The sequence below is a fragment of the Orcinus orca genome, chromosome 5 (assembly GCF_937001465.1).
Source record: "Orcinus orca chromosome 5, mOrcOrc1.1, whole genome shotgun sequence".
Lineage (NCBI taxonomy): Eukaryota > Metazoa > Chordata > Mammalia > Artiodactyla > Delphinidae > Orcinus > Orcinus orca.
This window is the reverse complement of record NC_064563.1, coordinates 67,228,495-67,237,742: the sequence shown is the minus strand read 5'-3', so window position 1 is coordinate 67,237,742 and position 9,248 is coordinate 67,228,495.

Below are 9,248 nucleotides of genomic sequence, written 5' to 3'. Positions count from 1 at the left end.
TGATAACACTATTTACTATGTTCTGGCACTATGGTAAGTACTCTACATACATTATCTAAATTACTCCTCAAAAGTACCTTCAAGCTAGGTATTATGAGTTCCATTTTACCAAGCAAGCAAAGGAGACTTAGGAATTTTAGAAATCCACCAAAGTTGATCTGATTCCATTTTTGTTTTTAATTACTGTATGCATAAGTAAATGCTTTTTTATACTAATATCTAATTATCTCAATGGTATTTATTAGCGATTCCTTCCCTCACTGTCCTAGTTCTTATTTGTCACATATTAACTCAGAGTTTGAGTTAATCTGTTAACATTTCTATTTTTTCTGATTCAACAACTTTATTATGTTTTTTAACTTAGTGCTCTATTGCTTTTATAATTACCACTTTATAATATGTTTTAAAATTTAGTAAAGCAAAATATACAGTAAGGTGAGTCAGTAATCATTACGTTTAAAATAAAATTCTGTGGCATTATTCTTGTTATTATACCAGAGGAATTGTTCTCTTCATTTGTTAGGGACTTTAACTTGTTGAGGCTTTAATTGATAAATCTACATTTTAAACTTGGAAATACTATTATATTTACTTTCTTAATCAGCAAGTATAGCACTCAATTTATTAACAGCCCTCTCTATAATTTCTCTGAATAAACCTTGCCACAAGTTAAATCCATTCCCATGTATTTAATCCTTTTTTGTTGTAATACCAGCAATAGAATCCATTTTAATTTTATTTCCTTGTTATATATTAGTACATATACTGATACATATATAATACAATACACACATATATACACATATTTGTACACAGATACCTACAAATCTTTTGGAGTCAGTCCTGCAACTAAACTCATTATTTCCATAAATTTTTAGTTAATTTCCTTAGATTTCTAGGTCTGTAATCATGTTATCTGTAAAATAGATACTTTTGTTTCTTCCTTTCTGATATATATACATAATATTTTCTTTCTTCTTGAATAGCTATTGACAACATTTCTGGAACAATAGATCTGATTTGAGAAACCAATATGTGTTTCTTCTTTAAGAATAAAATCGACTCTTTGTTTTCAATACACACCCCATTATGTTTAGCTAATGTTGCCTTAGTTTCCTGTTTGGAAGGGCTGAAGATAAAAATAATTTGGCAGCAGCTCAAATCAAAATAAGCCAAAAAAAAAAAAAAGGTATATTATCAGGACATCCAGAAGCAATTGTTCCTACTCCTTTTTCTGGGCGTTGCTGGTGTATTTCATACCTATGAGTCTCTTGAGTTCGTCTCTCCTTGGACCCTAGATCCCCAGTGCCACAGTCTGTAGTTATGAGGGTCCCTGCCCTAAGACGCTGATATTTTTCTTGTTACCAGTACCCCTTCTTCCACATTCCTTCCCCAGAAGTAAAGGATATATTCTCATATAAGAGAGATGAGTTTAAACAGGGCAGAGCAGGAATCTGCCTTTCTGGTGAATTACTGAACTAAATTCCATACGACAAAAAGCAACCCTAAATTACCAACACCTGATTTTAAAAGTTTTCATCAGCAATGGATAGCTAGTGGCAACCTGCGGTATAGCACAGGGAGCTCAGCTCCGTGCCCTGTGATGACCTAGATCAGCGGGATGCGGGGGATGGGAGGGAGGTCAAGAGGGAGGGGATATATATATACAAATAGCTGATTCACTTTGTTGTACAGCAGAAACTAACACAACATTGTAAAGCAACTATACTCCAATAAAATAAACAAATAAAATAATAAATAATCTTTAAAAAAAGTTTTCATCAGGAAGAGATGAGAATTATAGCCAAAAACTTGTTAAAGTCTCTTTGGATTATATAATATATTAAATTAATTTCCATTTTCCTGTTAATGTGATATCCTATATTACCTTTACTTCTTTGTACCAGTTTTGTGTTCCTAAAATTAAGCATAGTGACTAGTACATGTAAAGTGTTTTTCTCTTCTTTTGCTAACACAAAATCTTAACATTTATATTCATAAATGAGATTGGCCTATAATTTGATTTGATTCCTATTCAGATTTTGAAATCAATCATTTTTCACTTCATAAAATAAATTGGGTAACATACAACACACATAAACACATACATTTAAAGTTTATATAACATAGGGATTTATTTTGTTGTTGTTCTTTGAAAGTTTGGGAAATTTTCATATACCCATCAGGACTAGGCATCTTTGTGGGAGTAACTGCTTGTATTTCTTTCTCAGTTTTTTGATCTGTCACAGTGCTTTATATTTTTGTAAGCAAACACCCATTTAGTTATGTATTATGTTCTTATTTCTAATCTTATTAATTTGTATTTTTTCTTATTTTCATTGAGACAATAGTCATTTATTAAAAAACAGGTTTTACTTTTTTAATACACTAACTTGGCTTTCTTCTTTATTTTATTTATGTATATTCTTGTTTCATTTTTTTTCTACTCTTGATTTGCTACTTCTCCCTCCTAACTAAATATTTTAGGCAGAGTTTTAGTTCGCTATGTTTATCTTTTTATTTATTTATTAATAAATGTGCTCACAATGATCTTTCCCCCAGTAACTGGTTTGTATGAGGTTTCCCTATGCAATAATGCAGTGGTTAAGAACATGGGCTCCAGAGTTAGGCTGCCTTATCAGCTGTGCTGCCTTGGACAAGTTACTGAACCTCTCTGTGCCTCCAGCTTCCTCATCTGTAAAGAGGGTGTGGTTACTAGGATCCACCTGGTAGATTATTTTTGTAAAGATTATTTGAGACAGTGTGAGCACTTAACACAGTATGTGGCACATAGTAAGTTGTTAATAAATGCTAGTATGTTAGTTGTCATTACTATTATTTTTAATTAGAAAATATGAATTACCTAGTTCTTACTGTAGGAGTCCTCACAAGGAAGAGGCACTTCCGGTGAGGAGTAGGATGAAAGAGAAGTCTGGCCTCAAGGACTGGTGTCTGGCTGAGGGTTGGAGGAGGATCTGTGATTCCCAGCCTGATAGTGTGGGTTTACAGCTGGAAAACCATGTAAACTGCTTTCATGAACTAGAGCTTGGTCAAGCGTAACACAGCAAAGTTCCAGGTAATTATAGCCTCTGCTCTTTCTGCTTCTCCTTCCTCCTCTACCTAATCCTTACAGCTTCTCAACTCCATCTCTAACCCCTCTTACCCCAGTTCAAACCCAAATGAATTTCCACTGAGCTATACACAATTAATGAGATATGAGTGCTACTGTGTTGTGTTTGAATTTAACATTTGGTATCGTTTTGTTTTGTTTTGTTTTAATATTTATTTATTTATTTGGCTGCACCGGGTCTTTGTTGTGACACACGAGATCCGCACTGCCATGTACGAGCTCTTTGTTGTGGCATGCGGGATCTTTTCTGTTTTTAGTTGCAGCATGTGGGATCTAGTTCCCTGGTCAGGGATGGAACCTGGGCCCCCTGCATTGGGAGTGTGGAATCTTAACCACTGGACCACTAGGGAAATCCCGGTATAGTTCTAAGGCAAATTAACTTTCATGTGGATTTCTCAGGCACAGTTCAATAAAGTGTTAGGTTTTATTTTGTTTCTGTTTGGAAAGGCTCAAAGGGGCAGGAGTCCTTCTTGAGTATCCGCATATGTGCCCCTCTATCCATCAACCTAGTCCCATCTAGAAGTCAAAACAGGCAGCTGATTTGAATTTTTGTTAGGGGCCAAGGTAAGGAAGTTACAAAGAGCATGGCAAGGAGTCTCTAAATTAATATCTGTGTGAAGCGGGTGGTGGTTTTGTAAGAAATAAAATTTGAGGCCCTCTTCCTAGCCATGCTTGTCTCAGATCACCTTCTTCCTAGCTTCCCACTCAACAGGGAAGAAGTCGCTAAGCAGAATGGTCGGAGCCCAAGACGTGGGTTGGGCTATGTAGTAGATTGAACTGCATTTTCCCAAACTGTCTCATCTCTCGTGCGGTTCTTATGATGTGATGTTGACGTGATTCATTGCGAGGTAGGGTCTGTCCTCTCCCTCTGAACCCAGGCAGACCTTTGCAAGTGCCGCAACTAGTCGAATGTAGCAGAAGTGATACTGTGTGACCTTTGAGGCTGGGTCATAAAAGTTACTACGGCTTCCACCTGGCTTTTCTCGAGGCACTGACGGCGTTAGAGGAAGCCACTTGGAGAGGTCACGTGTGAGCGCTGTGGCTAACAGCCAGCCACAGACACGCGAGGGAACGCTCCTTCAGACAGGTCCACCCCTCAGCCTTTGAGTCTTCTGTGGAGATTCCAGAAACTGTGGAGCCGAGAACAGCCCTCCTTGCTGTGCCCTGTCTGATCAGGAGGACCTGATCCACAGAAACTGCAAGACAGAGTCAACGATTCTTGTAAGCCGCTACGTTTTGGAGTGATTTGTTACAGACCACCAGGTAACGAAAACAGGCTACATTTATAAAAGGGTGTGAACCCACGTGCTCCTCTCTTGTGCTTCCTGCCTCACTTCTAGATGCATCAGGCCTAGACAGTCTCTTCTCTCTTCTATGTTCCTCCTAATATGCATTTGGGGGAGCAGATAAACCAAGACCTATTGTGCAAACCTGGCCATATAGTTCCCCTATTTCTTAGACTTCTTCCTCTTTGCATATGGTCAGAGGGCAGGGATACCCCAAGAGGAAGGTGGCCCTACTTACTTTTTTTTTTTTTAACATCTTTATTGGGGTATAATTGCTTTACAGTGGTGTGTTAGTTTCTGCTTTATAACAAAGTGGATCAGTTATACATATACATATGTCCCCATATCTCTTCCCTCTTGCGTCTCCCTCCCTCCCACCCTCCCTATCCCACCCCTCCAGGCGGTCACAAAGCACCGAGCTGATCTCCCTGTGCTATGCGGCTGCTTCCCACTAGGTATCTACCTTACGTTTGGTAGTGTGTATATGTCCATGCCTCTCTCTCGTCCCGTCACAGCTCACCCTTCCCCCTCCCCATATCCTCAAGTCCGTTCTCCAGACCCTACTTACTTTTTTTACCAGATAGCTCTACATTGGGGTATGGGCACCCGGGCTCTCCTAATGCGGAGGTGTCTTGTTTCACAACCTGTGATTACTTTGTGTGCTTTGCTTCCTTGGACCCTGGTGGGAAGGGGAGAGGGCAGTGGTAGGCAAGGCAGGGTTTGTGCATTGCTGGGTCCTTGCCTGTAATATCGCAGTGTCAAATATCACCCTAAAAAAACCAAAAAGAAAAAAAAAAACAGAAAAAAACCTCACCCTAAAAACCAACCATGGGCAGAGAGTGAAAAGAAGTAATCAAAAGGTAAAATGCATAAAAACAGAAGCCAATTCCTCTTCATATCTCTGTGGCAGAAGAAAGAGCAGCAGCTTTGGGATCACAATATACGATTTCTATTTCTTTCTCTACCAGGATAGATTGTGGAATGAGTAGTTTGATGACCTTGGGCAAGTCACCTCATCACTTTTCTGTGCCTCCACTTTCCTGAGTAACAAAAGGGGCATTTTACTTAACCAATCCTGTCAATCTATGAATCCACAAATCTCTCCTCTCACTTTCAAAGCTATTTACACCTCCAGCTTCCAAACAGAAACATATACATTTGGATGGGCACCCATGGGAGATACGAGAAGGGCGGCAGTCCCCAGCTCTGTGCCTCCTGGAAATCACAACAGCTGCCGTGGCGCTTGGCTGTCTCTCTGGGAAGTGAAGGATGAAATTCCCTGGGGACAGCAGCTCCTTGGGGAAATCCAGCTGCCAGTGAGGAGAAGCACTCTTGGTCTTACCCTTATTTCCCTCTAGATGAACTAGCTCTGCTCAGGCCTGGAGTAACAGTGGTGCCCCAAATTCCACACAGGTATATACCCAGACCAAGTAGGAATGAGTAGCAGAGAAAGCAAGCAAGTCTTATCCTCTCCCCTGGAAGCTGGGGCACAGAAGGGATTCATTTTACAAACAGCTATGTAAAGAACCTGAATGAAGCCACCATAGACATAATGATTAGAGCTAACTGCATTGATGATTCTTTGTACCTGATCCACTGGGGGTGGGAGGGAAAGAGGGTCTCCTGGAAGAAGCTTCCAATGTTGTCATGTTACATGTCATCTTCCTATACCTAATTTCAATCTGACTTTTTTGAGATATAATTGACATAAAGTTCGATTAGTTTCAGTTATACAACATAATGCTTTGATTTACGTACCTATTGTGAAATAATCACCATAATAAGTCTACTTAACGTCTATCACCACTCATAGTTACAAATTGTTTTCTTGTGATGAGAACTTCTAAGATTTACCATCTTGGCGACTTTCAAATATGTAATACGATAAATATTAACTATAGTCACCATACTGTAATTGTATCCCCAGGACTTAATTTATCCTACAAATAAAAGTTTGTACCTTTTGACTCCCTTCTCCCATTTCTCCACCTCCACCCCCTGGCCCCTGCCTCTGGCAATCACCAATCTGTTCTTGGTATTTATGAGTTTGCAAGGGGCGTTTCTGTTTTAGATTCCACATATAAGTGAATAAGGTATTTGTCTTTCTCTGGTTTATTTTCGCATAATGCCCTCAAGGTCCATCTAAGTTGCTGCAAATGGCAGGGTTTCCTTCTTTTTTATAGCTGAATATTATTCTCATACCGACTTCTGAAATAACAGTATCATACTTGTGACCTATCCTTCCACCCCCAGCCTCCCAGCCTCTGCAGGACACACACTCACCTATGCACTACACCAGGCATGTCAGCCTTGGTGTCTCCGTGTCCTCAGTTCCTTCAGTGGGAAACTGTCCACCCGTAGCTCCAGCTAAAAGAGCAGTTTAGGTGGCCTTTGTATCACATGACTTTGCTTTCTTTTCCTTCAGCTGCCGATGACTGTTAAAGTGGTGGTCGAAACAAATCCTCACTCTAAGGAATTCAGACTGGGAGGAAAGAGAAAAAGCTAGGTCATATCAAGAACTGAAATAGAAAGAATTAACGGTGGAAAAGAATAAGTTGGGGTTGGGACCGTATGAGGTCAAAGTTAGAAGGAAGCAGGTACTATGAGGGAAGAGAAGCTATAAGGTGGAGAAAAAATAATAGAAAGAATAAGTGTGTTGGTGATGTCAGGCACCAACACATGCGGAATAGCAGAGTCACATTTCTGGAGCACAAGAGCGGTCCCTCCTCCTGTCGTTGGTCCCAGGCCTGGCTTGCACACAACCCCAGTTCCTGGAGGCCTGAATGTACAATGACTTCTGTTCTTGGTTTCTCTTATTGCACCACGTACCTCCTGACATTAAACTTCCCATTATACAAAGTACCTGCAAGACACACGCGCGCACACACACACACACACACACACACAAACATACACCACACCCTCCAGGACACTGAATACTAAGAGCTCTAGCATGGATGCTCTATGATGACTCTTCTGCTCTCTGAATAGAATGGTGAGAAATGAAATATTTCCTGCCATATCAATAAACAGAGGATGTCACAGTCATTAATGATTGCAGCCCTCCTAGGAGAGCCGAGGAAACTCAGGGCTGAAAAGAATACCTGCCATCTAGCAGCCGTCAGACTGCAGCCACTCCTTGCGGTGAGCCTGAAAATACAGGACACTGGCCCCAGAGAGCTGAGGTGCATGTCAAAGGAATGATTTCAGTGAGCCCAGACTCTTGCATCTTCCCATGTATAGAAAAGCACTAAATTCCTTAACTTGAGATATCTGGTTTTCTTTAATTAACAATAATCTTTTGACTTCCCGGCTACCTGTCCTTTGTTGCAAAACTCCTCTATATCCTGGCCCCTCCCCTCACCTCCTCGGAGCAGTTTCTCAGAGTTATCTGAAACGCTGTCTCCGGGCTGCAGTCCTCATTCTGCCCCAAATAAAACTTAACTTGCAACTCTCACGTTGTGCATTTTTAAAAAATAAATTTATTTTTTATAGCTGCATTGGGTCTTCGCTGCCGTGTGCGGTCTTTCTCTTGTTGTGGTGAGCGGGGGCTACTCTTTGTTGCGGAGCACGGGCTCTAGGTGCGTGGGCTTCAGTAGTTGTGGCACGCGGGCTCAGTAGTTGTGGCTCGCGGGCTCTAGAGCACAGGCTCAGTAGTTGTGGCGCCTGGACTGAGTTTCTCCATGGCATGTGGGATCTTCCTGGACCAGGGCTTGAACCCGTGTCCCCTGCATTGGCAGGCGGATTCTTAACCACTGTACCACCAGGGAAGCCCTGTGCATTTTTTTTAAGTCAACAATGGTGAGGATATTCACTGTGTCCTAGAGTGCCCTTCAATGGGAGATAATGGCCATTAGTATATCACCATCATAATGTCTGCTACCCCCATTAGGTGCCTATTTTGTGGCAGGAACTGTACTTGGCATTGAACTACCATTGTCTCCTCACTTAATCACAACCACTCCACTAAAACTGTTATTATTAACAGGAAAATGCTGGCTCAGAGAGCATAAGTGACATCAGTTAGCCAGTGATGGAGGCAAGATTTGAACTTAGGGCTGCCTGACTCCAAAGTGTGGTGCTCCAAGGACAGTGGTGCTTCAAGGACAAAGGGTGACCCTGCCTGAAAAAGTTTCAGCGTTAAACCCCCTACCGGACTCTTAATCGCCCTCCCCACCATGTTGCGATGGTTACGAAATTCCTGAGTCCACCTGGGTGATGCCCACCTGGGCAATGGGACCTGTCCCAAATAAGGAAAGGCATCTGCCCTGTCCCACTCCCACCCTATAGAAGGAAGGTATAGGTGCCTTGACCAATCAGTAAACAAAAATTTCACCTCAGACCATTCTTCTGTTTTCTGGCTATAAAAACTGATCAATAGCACATGTTTGGGCTCCACTCTCCCAGACTACTAGGAAGTTGGCCCACTGTTCTGGCAGCGATCCTTCCCTCTAATAAATTCTATCTACTTTACATTCTGCCTTGTGTCTGGAAATTCTTTTCCAACCCGCGTTTGGACCACGACACAAAGCTCATGTCCTTCTCACGCTGCTGTGACTCCTTCCTAAGGAGTGCTGTTAAAGTCCAGCTTCTCTAGAAACTGAATTCAGTTTCCCAGACAGCACAGAGTTTCATATGGGTTTGGTTTTGATAGCTTTAAGGAAGGCAGGCACTCCACAGTTCAACAGTCCCTGCCTCAGTCTGTTACTTTATACCCATAACTCTTCATTCCTTTATGTTATATTCTTGGCCCCCAAAGGCAGTGGAATTTGCAGCCTCTGTGACTGAAGCACCCTAATATGTAAGTACAATTTCTTATGCAGAATACCCTA